Below are 18,840 nucleotides of genomic sequence, written 5' to 3' on the forward strand. Positions count from 1 at the left end.
ATATCCACATTGCATAGGGGAAGGGTATGTGAGAAACCTGAAGGTGTCTCCCTGAACAGTCCTGGCGGGTCTGTCATCCAGGTGGCCAGGACACAACCATCGCTATTGGATCAAGTTCCTAGGGATGGACTAGTGAGGGAGGATCACCTGGATGGGGATCTTCTGGAGTGGAAGTGAGACACCGACAGATGAGATGCGGTATCCCCTTCTTTTAACAAGTTTTTCCCGACCTACCCTCAGGGATACTCAAGCACTCTACCCCCCTTTTCTAACACGAACACTTTCAAACCCTATGGAAGACGACGGACAAATACCAAAGCCGTTTACCTGACATGTCCCAACACCAGGATCAGGCAAAGTCAGGCAACTGACCAGAATCACACACACCTGATGGCCCTTTCCCTTCCCCACAGGGATAAAAGGGGGAGTACAATACGAGCAAGGCAGACCGCATGGTGAGGCACCTATCCAGGCATGGCAGTTCAACAGGAGAAGAAAGGCAGCGAATATCAAAAGGCTGACAAGGAGAGAAGCAACCTTGCCCTTTCTGACCCAGGCCTGCGAGACCTCCACAGAAGGAATCGTAAAACCATGGCCAAAAGCTCAAGTGTGTTGCAGCAGATGTCTGTACATGGAGCGTGCCTACTCTGATAAGCAGGACCGAGGGAGATGCCTGCTATCGTGGTACCGGTCTTGATTCCAGACACAAGGAAAGCAAAGCAGTTCATCACAGCCGCTGAGTCGAGGGAGATCCAATAAGAAACTGAACTGTGTTGAATGAAAGTCACAAAGTGGCACATTGAGAAAAGTTCAAAGAACTGTAATTGTTAAGGGAAGACCAGCTGCAGAGGGAATCGGCACCACGTGGCTGATCACTTGAGAGACTCTGGTTAATCCCATGTTGAGTGAAACTACTGATAACAGAAGGCCATAGGAGAACCGCCAAGAAAGGTCAAAGTGGTCATACAGGGGTCTAGCACAATCCCTGTACAGTTGAAAGTCTTTGACCGACAAATTGTTGAGAAAGCAAGGGAAGTGAATCCTGCATCAAGAGAAAGCAAGGGAAGTGAATCCTGCATCAAGAGAAAGCAAGGGAAGTGAATCTTGCATTAAGAGAAAGCAAAAGGAAATATGAAGTGGCAACAGTGAAGCCAAAGGAGGGATGCCAATAAAGAGGGGCAAAGTCTAAAGACTCAAGAAACAGTGGGTTGACAAAAGTGAACCCGGCAGAGGGAGGTCCACTGAACTGTTTAAAAAGACATTAAGATTTGTGAATGTCAAGGAGAAAATATCTTTGCAAAAGCCAGCTTGAACCTGACAGGAGGGAGGCAAACATTTGAAAAGGATCTGAACCCAGAAGAGGGAGATCCAGAGGTGAGAAGTCATCACCCCAATGACCCGTAAAGGCTATCAAGAAGTAATTTTTGAATACAAGCCGCAGGGAACTCGACAGGAGGCAGGCTGATATTGGAGAGGGTTCTGATCCCATAAGAGCGGGGCTTAGGGGTGAAGAATCATCCCCTCAAGTGTAATCCAAAAGGAATTTTGGTTTATTATTTTTGGAATCTATCAGGCCTCGGAAGCACGGAAATTACATCCCGAAAGTCCTGATATAAATAGGAACTGTTTTGGGATCCAAGCCTATCAGGTCCTGGAAGGCTGGAGAATTTTTGTAGAAAAGAGACCTAATCACCGACAGCCCTGATACCGGCAGCAGAACTGTTGTCTCATGCTGGGAAAGTCAGAGCATATGCAGTGCTCAGAAGTCCCACCTTGTTCCAAAACGTGGGGAAGGGAGACCCACCCAGTTACCGCATCCTGATTATTTGTGAACACTTCTTTCTTTCTTGTGAATCCTATTCCACACTCTTTTTGGTATTTAGTTGTAAGGATTGGCAATATTCTTTTTTAGCATAGGCCCTTTTATTTTTGAGAAGACGCCACTAGGACTGCCTTATGTTTATTTGATGGTCATAGCTTGGTCCCATCTTAGATTTAGGTTTAGATTAGGTGTTTTTTTCCACCCTACCTAAACAGTTTAATAAACACCCTTGACCTGTGATCACTTGTGTCTGTCTATTCATGATACCATGCCTACCATACAGTAGTCTGTGTCGTTACAGTATTGGTTGAGGAAGATGGTATTGGTTGAGGAAGATGAGGTGGAGGAAGACAGCCTACTACTTGCTAAGAAAGGGACAAACTTTCTGAGAGCATTGTAGAGGTTGGATTTGGTGTGACGGCGCATGGAGGTGGTCCCAGAGGAGTACTGTCCAGGTAGTCTGCGACTGAGTACACTTAAGTAGCTTTAGCCTTTGGTACATTCCCAACAGTGGTAAAGAACTACCACACCCATGATTCTCTGTGGGTGCTAGAGGTAGGCACTTCCTGTACCTCATCTTCTTGGTCCTAGTCATTGTCTTTGGAAGCACTATGCTTTTTTTGTTGTGTAGGTCCTCCAGCTGATGGTGTGGTGGCTCTTGGGGAAGAGGGATGATAATAGCTGATGCCATTTTAAAGATAAATAGCAGTTTTGCTAATAGTCTCCCAAGTGTGTGCTCTGTGCTAGATTGTTAATGGATAATGAGTAAGAATAGGTGTAGGAGCTTTGCAAGGTTACATTTTAAATTTTGAGCTTGGAAGTTCCTAGATCAGCAAAAAATGTAGTTCCGAATTGTCCGCAAAGCACAGACCCTTTCGTGAAGTGCAGATATGTTTACGAACATGTCATCATGCCGCGCGCATGGCCACGTGATACTGTCCGAAAAGTCTGCAATGATGTCTGTGATTTCATCTTTCATGTCCTGGGTGTTAGTCTAAGCAGTGCACAGTTGTGGTGTGAGTTATGGTTGCTTATCTTAGCATAACTGGTGAATTTCTGAGGTTTTTCGGTTTTACTTGTAACCGTAACGTCCCTTTAACAAAGCTTTTTCATAGAATTTCATAGGTTTCTATTAGTGCAACTTAATCATAACGTCCCTTTAACAAAGTTTTGTCATTGAATATATATAATATATATATATTTGGCCCGCGGTAGTGGCTGTGTAGTTATGTTTAAGTTGCTAAACTCATAGGAAGAGCACTTTTTCGGCAGCTTATAATTTTGCTCCCCCTGGACGAATCCTCACCAAACTTTGCAAAAAAAGTATATGGCCGGCTCTGAATTTTTTTGCCAAGATTAGCGAGGTTTTGTGCGGGGGCCAAAGTTATAGGTGAGTCCTACATATTTTCTTTCCAAAGACTGAATGGAGAAAAACTTTGCGCACGTCTACAGGCGGAACGGCTGGACGCATTTTCACCAAATTTGCGGCAGGGGTCTGGGACAGAAAGTGTGCTTTTGTGTGTTTGGTGGACGTCCAACTAGCACTTTTGTTGCAAAGCTCTGAAATGCATGTCTCAAAAAATGTGTGATATCTGGGTCTGCTGCACGGATCCATTTCCCTGTTCAGTCCGTGGACAGAAGTGTCATTGGCTCGTGGTACGGCCGGCTGTCAGAGAAGTTTGGACGTGGCCGGTGGTTGGCTGGAGGGAAGCGTGGTGTGCATCAACATTTTTGGAAAAGTGCCATGGTGTATCGGAGGTCAGTGCAGTGACAGAAGGGTCTGGAAAATGTACTGTACGGAATGTGTTGGCAGCAATAAGGGAGGGAACGGGTGGTGGAGGGAGAAGTGGTTCATGTGACATACATAGGCGAGTACTTTGTGTGCTGACTGGAGGCAGATGTCATAACAGCCGCATAGCTTCTGTCGCAAGCTGTTTGCGGCGACCTCTTTTCGTGGTGAGTGGTGTCAGGTCAATTGCAGACAGGGACTGAATTGCAAATGACATAGGATGGGTGGGAGCGCGGGTGGCTGTGCGCTGTGGATGGAATGGGGTAGTTGGGCACATGGTGCCATAAAGGGCTGAATGAAGGTGCGCTGGGTCTGTGGAAGGAATAGACTATTGGGTGCATGGCCGAAGGCCGTAGGGTGTAGAGCATGCACTCAAGATTGTAGGGCTGCAACATAACCACCCCTGGAACGCATGTTTGATTCTGCATTCCGAAGAGGGTGGTGCTTGCATGGTGTGGTGTGTGCAGACTGGTTGCAGTAGGCCAGTGTTGCGAACAGAATGTGGGTAGGTTGGAAATGACACAGTACTTTGTGACTGGAAGTGAGTATGCCCATAGTACGTGAATGAAAGTGCACAGGGGTGCATGAGAGAGTGTTTTCTTTGTACATTATGTTAACTGTTGCAATTTGTTACTGCATAGCTGCGTGGCGGTGCACAGGGTGGGTAGGAGTGCTGGTGGCAGTGGTGTGTATGTGGATGGTCGTAGTTGGTGACATGGTGATATGCATGGTAGCATTATGTTGCTTTGGGTGTGTTTAAGGCCTATGCTGTGTGCAGATTTGTTGAAGTAGGCCCAATGTTGTGAAAATGTTGTGGTTAGTGATACAATACTTTGTGAATGGCTGTGGGTAGGGGTGGTGGAGGCTGTGGTATGTTTGTGGATTCTGCTAATTGCAACCTATTTTCATGAATGGGTGTTTTATGGTATGGGGGATTTAGGGTGAAGTGCCGCTACCTACCTATGTTACGTTTGTGCATAATGTTAGCTCCCCACATGGGAGTTATGTTAACTGTTGCAATTTGATGCTGCATAGCGCCATGGCGGTGTACAGGTTGGGTAGGACTGCTGGTGGCAGTGGTGTGTATGTGGATTGTCGTAGTTGCTGACATGCTGACATGCATGGTGGCATTATGTTGCTGTTGGTGTGTTGCAGGCCTACAATATTGGGTGCATTGTAGGCCGTAGGACATGCACTCAAGAGCCTAGGCCTTGAGGACACCCACCGCAGTAATGCATTTTTTATTGTGAATCAGTGAGAGGGTTGTGACATGTAAGGAATGGTTGTGGATCACATTTCAGCCGTTATAGGCAAGTGTTGCAAACAGAATGTGGGTTGGTTGGCAGTGGCACAATACTTTGTGAATGGAAGTGGGTACGCCCATAGTATGTGATTGATAGTGCACAGGGATGCAGGAGAGAGTGTTTTGTTTGTAAATTATGGTAACTGTTGCAATTTGTTGCTGCACCATGGTGGTACGCTGCGGTTGGAGATGCTGCAGTGAAAAGTCACGCAGTGTGGGAACTGGCTGCAGTGTTTGCATACTGTCAGTATGGTAGAGGGTATGGTTGAAGGGCAGCTTATATGTGCTTGGATAGTGTGATGTGTGCACAATTCTTGCAGTATGGGCAATGTTGTAAACATTTTGTGGTTAAGTTGGCTTTGACACAATACTTTCTGAGTGGAAGTGAGTAAGACAATAGTATGTGAATGAAAGGGCGTAGGGGTGCCAGAGACAGTGTAATGTTTATGCATTATGGTAACTTTTGTATGTAACGCTGTGCATGTCCATTGCGGTGTGGAGGTTGGTTAGGAGTGCTGGTACCAGTGGAGCGTATGTGCATAGTGGTAGTTGGTGACATGCTGACATGCATGGTTGCATTACGGTGTGGGGAATGTGTGCAAGGAGCATACCCACTGGAGCAATGCAGGTTTCACAGTGCATGAGGCAAAGGGTGGTGATCTTTGAAAAATGGGTGTGGAGCACATTGTCAAAGTGCTACAGCACTACAAGTGAGTTGCAAAGCATGTATTGTGCATTCCATGGTTGTGGTGATAGTTGCAACGTGCTACAGTATTTGGTGTGCTGCAGGAGATGGTGCAGGGAGAAGTTGTGTAGTGTGGCCACAGGGTGCAGTGTGTCCATAATGTGAGGATGGAAGTGGGTATGGTTGAAGTGCAGCTTATATGTGGTTGGTTGCTCTGCTGTGGTATTTTTGAGGATTCTTCTAAGTGAGACACGTTTTTGTGAATGGCCATTTTATGGTGTGGGGTAGAAGTGCTGCTATGTATGAAATGTTTGTGCGTAATGTTAAGTGCCCACATGGTCGCTTGCTTGGATGTATAGTGTTGTGGTGAATGTGGAAAGGGCTGCAACGTTTTGTGCATAGGCAAAGGTGTGCTGGGTGCCTCTTAGGATGTTTGTGGATGCTGCAATCGTGCATTATTTAGCAGAAGTTTCTGGTGGAGGGGCTTTGCAATCAAACAGAACGTGTACTGAGAGTGTTTAACGGTAAATATGGAGTGGTGTATAGAAATCACAGTGTGCAATGCAGAGGCTTTGTATGTGATTGCTGCATGCGTGTTTGAAAATTTGACAGCATCCATTGGGGTAGTGCTGCAAAAAGTGACAGTGCCAAGGGAAGAAGTATTGTCTGAGCTTTACTGGGCCGTGGCCCTCACTGTAGATGGGAAAGCACCCCTGCACATCCTGCCATTACGAGCAGGGTGGAAAGGCAAATGGAATTGTGGGAAATAGACAAATAGGAGTTTAGGGCGTGGTACACAGGAAGGGGCAGTACCATTTCGTCCCAATACTGTGTCATGAGGGTGGTTGAGATGGAGAGACACAGTGCTTATCGTCGGTGATACCTTTGTGCGCCATCTTTACAGGTGTTGCGTGCAAAGAGGCGCTGCTGGTAATTTCGGATTGGAAGGAGTGGACGCTTTCTGGGGCTGTCACAGTGACTGCAGTTTCGGCGGGATGGTTCGCCTTTGCAGATATGTGGCGTCCATCACGGCCGTTGACATTGTTGTGGTGCACTATGGAAGTCCCTATTTGGGTAACATGTTGTGTGGAAGATTATTCCGTCACCTGAAGAGGTTGCTGACTGCAGTGATGCATATTCTTCCTACTGCCAAGGTCCTTTTCTAATGCATAACACCAAGACGAGTATGGGTCCATGACAGTGTAATTTGTCCCCGGTCGGAAGGTGTGCTATAAACAGAATTATGCGTGAGTTTATGCAGACTGCTGGCATGTTCTCCACCCACTATGAGATCATGAGGTCGCAAAATATGCAGTGGTTCTGTAGAAATGACATCTATTTGAGCGCCATTGGCAATGCCGTTTTCCGTTACACTGTGCAAGAAGCGTTGACCAGAATGTGGTAAAAATGTGAGGAGAGGCAAACAGAAAGGCATATAAAGAGAAAATCCAATAAAAGCTGCTTGCATGCACGTCAAAAAAATAAAAAACACTTTATACATCTACAATGGAAGACTGGATCCCCTACCCAGTTTGATATTGTTTACCCCCCCCCCCCCACTATCACGAAAAGGTAGTGGATTATGCAGTAATTTCAGGAATACACATGCCACATCCTGGGTGGCTATGTGTACGTATGCGGATGGAGAAATCGTGCATACTTTCATTGAACTTTGCAGTGGACATGCTTTGTAATGGGACGACATTTGTACTGTAAATGTGTAATGGCAAATTTCAAGTGTTCTAAAGGAGTGACAGTGTTTGATGATGGCGGCTTCGATGCGATTGGCGGATGTGTGTGTACCTATTTACACGTAACCCAATAAAGTAGGGCTGCAGAGAAGATAGTGCAAAGAGAAGAAGGACTGTTTCAGCTTTACAGGGGTGTGGCCCTCATGCTACTTTGGGAGGCGCACGTGCCAAAATCTGCCCTTTACACCACCTTGCCCAATTGCCATGGCAGTGTGGGGATTAGCCAATCAGGTAGTGTAGGTGTGGTTAACAGGAAGGGGAGGTGAAACTGTTATACATTATACTCTGCCTAGTGAGGGTGGCTGAAATGACGAAACGCATTGTGTTGACTGTAGGTGATCCCTTTGTCATAGATCTGCACAACTATGCCCTGCGAAGACACATTGACTGCAATTTTGGTTTGGAAGGAGTGGACGCATTGTGGAATGCTGTGTATGAGTGCAATTTCGCCGATATGCATGCACTTTTCAAAGACCTTGCCAGTTTTCCAGTAGTAGATGTTATCGTCATCCATTACGGTGGCAAGCACATGGGTTACCTGGCTTGCTTAGATATGTTCCGTCGACTGAGGAGATTGCTGGATGTCGTGAGGATGGTTTTTACCACAGCCAAGGTGCTTTTCTCATCCATAATTCCACGAAGAGTATGGCCCACTGCTCATGGATGTTGTTCCAAGCCATACGCAGGAAGGTGTCTCATCAACAGAAGCATGCATACTTTTTTGTCCGCTCGTGTAATGTTCTTCTGCAACAATGACCTCATTAGTTGTGGAAATGCTGAGTTTTTCCAAGAAAATGGCATTTTGTTGTCACCCATTGGCAATGCAGTTTTGTTTGCTCATCTACAGGATGCAGTGAAGAGTTTACTGTACTAATGTGAGCACAAGAAAACACAAAAGCTAATAAAAACTGAAAAAGTGTTTCTGTAGAAGCATCTAAACAACAAAAAAAAACAACAGGCTCTTTTAAGAGTTGCCCCTTACCACGAACTACCCCTACCCTGGTTGCAAGTTATTCCCCCACACCCGTATGCAGCACGAAAACCAGACCCGAGGATTTTGTGGGTGGCGGCCACAAAAATGGAACTGTGGGGATTGTCCAATCAGATGCTTAGGCTGTGCTGCAATAGGAAGAGGGACTCCTGCTTCACTCGGACCCAGCCCTCGACGTACTTGGGGACCCGCATGTGCCACATTCAGCACTTCTCACCATGCTGGCATGTGGAAATGGGACTGTAGTGATTGTCCTATCAGGTGCTTCTCAGGGTGTACGTCACAGGAAAGCGCGCCAATAGGAAGAAGGACTCTTCCTGCTTTACCGGGGCACAGCCCTCGTGGTACTTGGAGAAAGACACGTGCCATATTCTTGTCTTCTCAGCATGCTGGCTAATGGAAATGGGACTAGGGCCTTTGACCAATCAGGTGCTCAGTGTGTATGTCACAGGAAAGAATACCAGTAGGGAGAAGGAGTCCTCCTGCTTCACCAGGACGTGGCCCTCATGGTCATTGGGGAAAGGCATGTGGCACATTTTGCGCTTCTTACCATGGTGGCCAATGGGAATGGGACTATGGCCTTTGGCCAATCAGGTGTTCTGGGTGTGTGTCACAGGAAAGGACAGCATTCACTTTTTACTTTGTGTACTGCGGCTGGCAAACATGGCAAGACGCACAGTTTTCGTGATGGGTGATGGTTTTGTGGAAGATCTGTGCATGTATGCCCTCTAAGAAGATTTGTCTGGCAATTTCGGTTTGGAGGGAGTGGACGCTTTGTGGTGTAGTGACGATACGTGCTGTTTCGGCAGACTGCTTGTAGAATGTTGATGCGTGGCCTCTTTGGCAACTGTACAACTGTACATTTTGTGATTGTGCACTTTGGAGCCTTCTTTTTGGGTTACATGCCTTGTGCCTGTGTGTTCCGTCAACTGAAGATTATGATGAAAGCAGTGCATTTTTTCTACTGCCAAGGTGATTTTCTCATGTACACCCCCGAGAATAGTGTGGAAGTATTCCAATGATTCCTGTCGCCAGCCAGAGGTCGGAAAGGGTCTCATCAACAGAAGCGTGACTTCTTGATGGTTGTTGGGATGTTCTCCTGTGAGAATGAGAACATTGGTTCGCGATACATACACCTTTTCAAGGCAAATGGCATGTCTTTGTCGCACAATGGCAATGAAATGTTGTTTCACAATCTAAAAACGGCACTGAAGGCCCTATTGTAAGAATGTGAGCTGATGTCGAAAAAACACATTTACGTATAAAAACCGCAAAAAAATATTTCTAGGGAAGCACCTTAAAAAAAAAAGAAAAAAAAAGGAAAAGGCTCACAAAAGTCTATTTTACGAGCCACCACAACTAAGGACGTCCGCTCCCCTGGTTGAAAGTTATTCCCCCACTCCAGCATGCGCACAGCATGGAAAGTCTGCAAATATCGCCATAGTTGCAGGGTGGCACATGGTACATACGCCCCTTTTGAAGATGACTGCCATAGAAATTAGCCTGCAGAGGCTATGGGATTGGGCAATAAAGTTTGTGGGTATGGTGTGTACGGACAGACTGTGCTACACAGTGTATTTGTCGACAGAAATGCAGAGGGTGCAGTTATGGCTGTATGTTTCATAAGGCACAGCAGGCAGGTTTTAGGGGATTCCGACATACATTGACTGAAAGTGAATGGAAAACACTGTGCGGCGCCTACTAATTTTGCAATCTATAATATACATGTGTAGTGCTATGGAGTAGCTACAATGAAGTGCCTGATTTTGGTTTCTCTGTCTGACACTTTGGTGACACGCAATCATGCCGATATTATTGTTGTTCAAAATGGAGGGAAAATTGTAAAACATGTTACACGAGTTTCAGTGCCGTTTGCGATGAAGGGGGCACTTTCCTAGTTCATGCGTTTGTTTCCGATCTCTTGCATAAGTTTCTATCGCATTATGCAGCCACCCATTTGGCAGCGTCATTTTCTCTTTGGTCCGTGAATGCAGACAGCGCGGTACATTGCAAAGAAGTGTATTTGTGCCTTTGTTCGACAAGTGCCTATGGCATTCTTTGCCAATGGGAATATGACTTTTCACAGCACAAATACTTTTCCCCAGCTATAATGTTCATTTTACTATGCCAGCCATCCCGATTTCTGCACACCCCATCTAAATTGCCCTGGTGCCAACTTGAAAGTAGTGATATTTTTTTGTAGTACGTGTTGCGCACTGACTCTCTTGAAAACGCTCTTCAATACGTAAAGAAACCTCTTTGTACAGCGACCCCCTTTCTAAACGATTGAACAACAGTGTTTACCACACTGCCACGCCTCCCGCCGTCCTCGCGTGAATTGTCAATTCAGTTGTTGATCTGTGAAAGGTGCTTTCTTTATATACCTTTTTTCCTTTCCCAGTTAATTTTCATTTATTATGGTGTTCTCACACACGCCACAGAAGGAACGGCAGGAAAGGTCACATACAGAAGGGGCAACACCTGTATGGATACTATAGGGGTGTGACAGGAGACAGAATTATTGGGTGGCCCTCACCTACACAGGCGGCAGCCATTGTAATGCTCCTGTGAGGACCGTTCCCACACACTTCCAAGTACCTTCCCTCTGCACAGTGGCGCGTTGCAGCATATGCGCCTTATGGTTTGCAAAGGTGGTTTTACAGCTCTGCTGCCCTACAGGAGTGCCCCTCTTGTTGTCCGCAGCAGATGTGGCAAATGCTGTACATGAAAGTACCCGATGTAATTGTTGGAAGGGCGGTAGCCTGACCACTGGTCCCTTGTGCTTTCATTTCAGCTGTCATGACATGCAGTACAAACAGTTTATGCTACGCCATGAGTGTTAGGGGTGGCATTCACGGATATACATACATTGTGGAATACAAGAATGTTTACAACAATGCAAAACAGAGCTTCATTACGTGCAGCAGGAAGCCATTTATTGTGTGTGACCCATGCAGCTACAGCGCTTTTCAAACCACCACTAAGAATGTTTGCGCTCTGCATATTCTGCTGTTTCCTTACTTGCCTTTACATACACTAGTATGTGCATGAGGAAGGTTTTTGCAGACTTACTACAAACTGTCCCACCTGCAATTACATGTTTTCTTCAACTCTACGACCGGCAGGCGACCTCTTGATACTTTCCGTCACACTGCTGAGTGCAGACAAAATGTGTCTGTTTCACGGGGTCATGGAAAGGAAAGTAGCAGATAAATCAAAGTAGTGTGACATTTAACACGCCCACATGACACTGCAGGTTGTTGTTCCTTGTTTAGCAGTGGCCGTTATACAGTTAAGAGTGCTTTAGCCACACATTGGTAAGTTTGCAGAGCTACCCACGAAGTCGGCAGCAGTTCTTTAAAAGCGGTAGCCTACTGCATGAACCGGTAGGGCGGTGTTACCAGCATACAGTGGATGACCTATGCATGGCTCTAGGTGTGGAACGGAAACACGTGTGTTTCCACAATTACTTAAAAGTGAATTCGAAGATGCAGACATGCAGTCACTAATGGAGTCCTACGGATACTTGCAGTGTGATTGCACATACGCCAACCATGTCCAGTCTCCCTAGGAAATGTCCATATTGCTCATCTGTAGTCATCTCAGCCAGTAGTGTGCGGCACATATTTATCATGCACTGTTAACACAAAAAGAGAGCCTACTGATTAAACAACATTTACTATGTACATCTGTAATTGCTACGGTACACCAACAGTATTCGGAAAAGTAAGGGGTAGTGCAAATGGATACATACACCATACAATTTGTCCTTTCCACACGTTTATCATGAGGGCAGCCAAGTAATCAGTAACAAATAGTTATTAACGGGACGTCATGGTTATGTTGCTGTACCAAATACCTATCCTCTTCACAGAAAACACTATGCTTAAGGAACGTTCTGCTTACAGTGCCCTATTAAAAACCTATGGAATTCACTAACAAAAACATTGTTAAAGGGACGTTATGGTTAAGTTGCACTAGCGAAAACCTATGAAAGTCAAATTGAAAAACGTTACAGGAAGGTTATGGTTACAGGTAAAACCAAAAAAAAAAACGGAATTTGACACTTATGGTAAGCTAAGCAACCATAACTCTTGCCACCAATGTGCACTGGAAGGACTAACACCCATGACATCAAAGATGTCATCACAAATCTCATTTCACAAATCTGCGGTAGCGGCTATGTAGTTATGGTCAAGTTGCTAAACCCATAGGAAGAGCACCTTTTGGGTGGCTTATAACTTCACTCGTCCTGGACGAATCCTCACCAAACTTTGCAAAAAAAGTATATGGCACACTCTGAATTTTTTTGGTCAGGGGGGTCACAAAATTTATTTTTTTCCCATAGACATAATGGGAAAAAACTTTGCTCACACCTACAGCCCAAACCGCTGGACAGATGTTCACAAAATGTTCGGCAGGAGCAGCAGCTTGGTCCGAAAAGCATGCTTTTGTTAATTTGGTGTAAATGGGTCCAGTAGTCTTTTTTTAAACAACCAACATGTAAGGCAAAAAAATGTTTGATATCTATGTCCGCTCCACGGACACACTTCCCTGTTCGCTCCGTGGACAGGACACTGATTGGCTAATAGACTTGCGCCATGTCCGCGGACATACAACGTGTTCGCTGATTCGTTGGAGTGAAGCATGAGGTGCATCAGATTTTTGGAAATGCCCGCCATCTTGGATTCGCGGACATCGGCCGGTGTCCGCAGACATCGCGGTAAAAACATATTAAAAAACACAACATTGCACTTGTCAAACTTATCAAATAATATCTGGGGAGGAGAGGGGTGATGAGGATGGGATGAAATATGGTTGCAAGAAGCAAAAAAACGGGTGTTTTTCACTGCGAAAGTCCGCAAACAGTTTGGATGTTTGCGAACGGTCCTGTGAAGTTTGCAGACACCTCTGCATTACAGGGTTGGTGAAAAGCAGTTCTTGAATGGCTTATAACTTTGGCACCACTTAATGAAACTGCTTCAAATTTTGCAATTATATTCCCGACCTAATCCCCAAATGTGTTTGCAAAGTTTGGTGGGATTCTGTCAAGAGGGGGCAAAATTAGAGGGGGGGTCCCAACATAATGTAAAGGCTTATAAATAAGGTGCCATTGGACGAATATACACTTAATTTGGCAAACTGATAATAGATCTAGATATACATGTTTGTGCAAAGTTATGTGGGATTTTGTCAAGAGGGAGCAGAATTAGAGGGGGGGTCCCAAAATATTGTAAAGGCTTATAAATGTGGTGCCATTTGACAAATCTACACAAAGGTTTGCAAAAAGATTATAGATCTAGATATAAATGTTTTCGTAAAGTCTGAATGGATTTTGTCAAGTGGGGGCTAGGTTAAATGATGATTGTATGTGCATATATTTGACACTTTTGAAAAAATAAAACATGGATGGATTACCAGCAAACTTGTGCAAGGAGCCTTGAGAAGGACCTAAAAGCATGGTTTTGCAAATGTGCCATAATGTAGGTACAAAAAATTGTGATATAACTTTGGTGACCGAGGTGTAGCCTGTGGCCATGTGCAGTGGCCAGATTGAACGGGTCATGGAATAAGGTCATGATCCGGACAATCTGGCTAATGGCCATGGCCACGAGGGACAAAACATGGGGTTAAAGTGGCCATGTCCACCTGGGACTTTGTGGTGAAGTTATTCGAAATTGGGATAGATGTGAAAAGGAAGAAAAATGTGCTTGTGGTAATATGGACACAGAGTTCTCTTTTTACCTTCGGCAGGCTGACATGGAAAGCAAAGAGAGGCCTTGTATGGAACACCACCTTCCCTTTCCATGGGGGCCATCTTGGAAAAGGATTTTCCTTCCTACACCGGGACATTTGTGATGACATCTTTGATGTCCTGGGTGTTAGTCTTAGCAGTGCATGGTGGTGGCGCAAGTTATGGTTGCTGGCGAATTTCAGGGGGTTTTCGGTTTTACTTGTAAGCATAAGGTCCCTTTAACAAAGTTTTGTCATTGAATTTCATAGGTTTTTATTAGTGCAACTTAATCATAACGTCCTTTTAACAAAGTTTTTTCATTGAATTTCATAGGTTTTTATTAGTGCAACTTAATCATAACGTCCTTTTAACAAAGTTTTTTCAGTGAATTGCAAAGGTTTTTATTAGTGCAACTTAACCATAATGTCCCCTTAACAAAGTTTTTTCATTGAATTTCATAGGTTTTTATTAGTGCAACTTAACCATAACATCCATTTAACAAAGTTTTTTCAGTGTATATATATATATAGCAGGCAACCTGGGACACTGGCAGGCAACGAATATCCATCAAGGAATCCCTTGAGGATGCAGTGCGTTCTGCCTCCAATTTTGTTTTGTACCTATACAAGGTGAACCAGCAATTCCATTGAAAAAATGTTGTACAAGGGACACATGGGGCCTCATTACGAGGTGGGCGGTGAGGGGTTAACGGCGCCGGTAAAGGTGCCGGAGCCGTTAACCCCTTACCACCCTATTACGAGGTCAGCTTGCGGGACCCGCTCTGGACGCCTGGTTTTACCAGACGTCCTTAGCGTGTCCCGCGAGCGGCCCAGCATGCTAACAACGGGCCCATCATTAACAGGACCGTTGTTAGCATGCTCCCCATTCCCATTTGAGCCCTATGGGGGCTCAAATGCGAATGGGGATGGTCCAGGTCTGGGTTCTCTGAATGGGGAAATACCGGGCCCTCCAAGGTGTTTCCCCATTCAGGGAACCCAGACTCGGACCCCCCTCTGTTGGTAAACGGACACAACAGAGGGGGAATTTATAGAACAACATATCACAACACTCTGAGGGTTAGCTGTGTCATGTGAATTTGGAAACAATCTTGAGTAACATCTTAGAGATCAATTTATGCTTGAATAGAGGGAGATCTGGGTCAGAGAGGCTCTGTGTGCTAAAGAGGTATTTGCTGATTCAGTATTTTCAGTGGAATATGGAGATGGAAACGCTGTTAAGCCCAATGCTCCCATTAGTATAGCAGGCAAAGTCATAGAAATTGTGACAGAGTACGGGGCAATGTATGCATTACTACAGGAAAAAATCTACAAGCAAATGTTTCCAAAACAGGTCCAGTCTTCGAGAGATATTGTCATGCACGGGTGACCCCTCCCGAATCTCCTCCTCACCTTGATCTTCAGGCGTACTGCTGGGTGTTTCTGAATGCTTCTTCCTTTGAGGCTTCTTGGAATCCTTCTCCTTCCTTTCTTTTACCTTCTTCTCCTTTTTGTCGTGAAGGTAGGGACGAGCTCCCCGGAGGCCACCTTGACCTAATATGAAGCCCAGGTCTAAGGGAATTCCGAGGAGCAAGTCCCCTAACACAGGAAAAAAGCCTCTTGGCACAAAAAACCCTGATTGTGATGGTACAATGAAGACTTTGTAGGCCAGACTTACAAAAGGAAAGAAATCCAAAATGGGAGTCCTTGCGGGATGATTGAATGCGTTAGAAGTCCTTGATATACGATGGTGTTGATAATGAAACAAAGAGTCCTTAGAATAAACCAGGTAGTTAGCTGGGAGAACCCCCAGCAGAGATGGCGGCTCCTCAAGAAGAGCAACGGTAAGTCTGTAAGCAGTCTTCTCAGGAAGAGAGTTCGAAGAAATGGAAAGTGTGAAAGCCAGTCAGCCTCGGGAAGGAAGTCTGGCCAGGAACAGAAGCAGGGCTATGCAGTCCGGAAAGAAGAAGAACTGCACTGCGTAAGGAAAGAACCTAGTGAAAGAGGGATAAGCACACAGAGAGTGAAAGATGGCAGAAGTTCGGAACAAAGAAGAGGTAAGAGAGATATAAGATACACAGGTGTGCACCGGGAATGCAAGGATACAAGATGAGTTAGGTATAGGATAGTCAGAAACCCAAAGACAAGTCTGGGAGGAACAAACCTGAGACTAGTCAAAACTAGAAAGCTGGAAGACTGCATAGGAAGTAAAACTGCCCACGAAGGAGCGGAAGAGCAGTCCGACAGAAAGCCACATGAGAGTCGGTGGAGAAAAACAGGACGCGGAGAAATGCGGAACAAAAGGCAAGTAGAGTACAAGCACGGAAAGGAGGGCTGGAACAAAACCGGCAGAGATCCGGCGAGGTGAAACACTGAGTAACTGAGGCAAGATGACGGGAAAAAACTTTTAAGAGTAACGGCAGTGAAATCCTAGTAAGTCGGATACAACGCACCGTGCCTATTACACGGCACATAGATAAAGTTGCAGCTGCCATCTTGAATGCGAGCTAGACCGCTCACTGTGGATGCACAATGCTGTGTTATCACCCGTGCTGGGATTCTCCATCGCTGCCAGCACTTCCAGGGTCGCAACATGACAGATAGCCATAAATCTGGTAGCTTATGGAGGCAAGCACATAGAACTAGTACGTTAGTTCCAAATGGCATGCCGGCAGCATCGCTATGGACACAACACCCGGCAACAGTGGCACACACGCACATGAAAGACATGGAGGTTTTTGCGCTCACTCCAAAGATGAGCATACGACCCCAAACCTTTTGATGAAACATTTGTTGGCGACGCAGCACAGAAACAATCTACCTCGAAGCAGTCCTCTGCTCCCACATCACGTGTTTATTATGACAGCCCAACAAAACAAATAGAGCGAAAAATCATTGTGCATATAAAACATGGGTCATAAATGTTGACAGCGCACACACCTAAACATGCGCTGAACAGACGCACATTTCTAGTACTGCTCAATCCACTGAGAGTGCTTCGAAAGACAAACAGCCGTTGAAACGGGCGCATTCCCACATATCAGCGCAAGTCCATACATCCCCGAAAATCTCATATTGCACTGAAGCCTCTTCTCCTGTATCACAGGCTTTAGGGCATAGTGTTATGTCTGTTACCTTCACATTGCACTTCCATACATAATAGATGCCTGTGTTACAATTGTGGTATTTATGTATACAGTTGGTGTGAAATTGTTTGCCCTGCTAAAGAGGTTTGGGCTGCTGCAGAGTCTTACCAGCTTTGAGTTATCTGTTAACTTTATACTGGCAACGAGGATCAAAAAAGGCACAACAGTCCCAGCCTGGCATTTGTTTGGAGTGCCCACGAATATCAGCTGGGAAGACAGCAGCAGCACCTGGCCTTGGCTGAACTGAGCGCCTGCTCCTGACTGCAGCGTTCCAGAGACTGAAGGATGCACCTGCCCCACCACTGTGCTAAGTTCCTCGTTGCCACAGCACCCTTGGTTGGTGCTAATTGATCGGATGTCCCCATTCCACTGCTTTGTGAGGTTCGTGTTGATCCCAAAACAAAGTCTTTCGGCTGCCATTTTGGGGTCAGGAGGTTACTGGATTATTAGCCTGCACCGGAACTAGATAGAACCATGATTGTAAGCGACAGCCTCACCCAGATAGAACATTAAACACTAGCCTCCATCACATCCAGACAAGACTGTAAATGTCTGCAAGTGCCACATTTAGATTCAAGAGGAAATATTAGCCAGTAGACATGGTTTTATGTTCCCTCCCCTGTCGTGAGGTGCTTTGAAGCGCATTGTGTTTGCGCGCCGTATAGATGAACTATCATATCATATCACTATGATAACTCTCTACTCTACATCATCACACAATTAGAGTGCAGCTATAACCCTCGATCAATTCGGACTTGCTGCTCACATACGAACACTATCCCATGAACACCTCATCATTCTAATAAAACACGGCTATACCCCACGACAAACCGGCCTAGCTGCACACATAAGCGTCTCACAGGCCTAACGCAGTCATAACCCAGTCTTGTTGTCCACCCGCCAGACTGCACACATTGAACCAATATTAATACCACCACACCTAACGCTAGGATGCAGCTACCATCAGGCAATTACATCAGCTTCACACTTAACTGGTGCACCTAGCCACCCTTCAACACCCTACTCTCTCAACTGACCTGGACTGCGGCCCCCAAGGGCGTTCAACCTACCAGCACTTTGAGGTCCTACCAATGATATATAGAGCGCTATATAAATGGCAAATAACATAACATAACATAACATAGGTTTATAGTCATAGCATTGAATGCCTTACCATCTAAAAAAAGCGTAGAAAAAAAAGCATCTAATGCAGGTTTTTTTCTTTTTTTTAATGGGGGGGTCCCCCCACAACACCCCTTTTTTAACCTTTAAAACCGAATACAATTAAAATAAACCCTTTACCTTAAAAAAAACTGCATTAGATGCTTTTTTTCTATGCTTTTTTTTTAGATTTTAAGGTATTCGATGCAATGACTAGATACCCATAACATAACATAAAATAATATTTAAAGACTTTTATGCAGTTGAAAAAGTATGTGTCTCGCAAGGGCAGCTCGCCTTTGTGAAATTGGTCGCACCAGAAGAGACTTGGTATGAGATTAGCCCCAAATGCAGATGAAGTTGTATATTCATGTGAAAGAGAAGCATTTCCTGAACGAAAAACTATAGCGGCCATAATTAAAAGGAAGCAAGAAAATGATGTATTTAGTGAAGATATTGGAT

This window comes from Ambystoma mexicanum, chromosome 4q (assembly GCF_040938575.1).
Source record: "Ambystoma mexicanum isolate Mex_15411 chromosome 4q, UKY_AmexF1_1, whole genome shotgun sequence".
NCBI classification, from domain to species: domain Eukaryota; kingdom Metazoa; phylum Chordata; class Amphibia; order Caudata; family Ambystomatidae; genus Ambystoma; species Ambystoma mexicanum.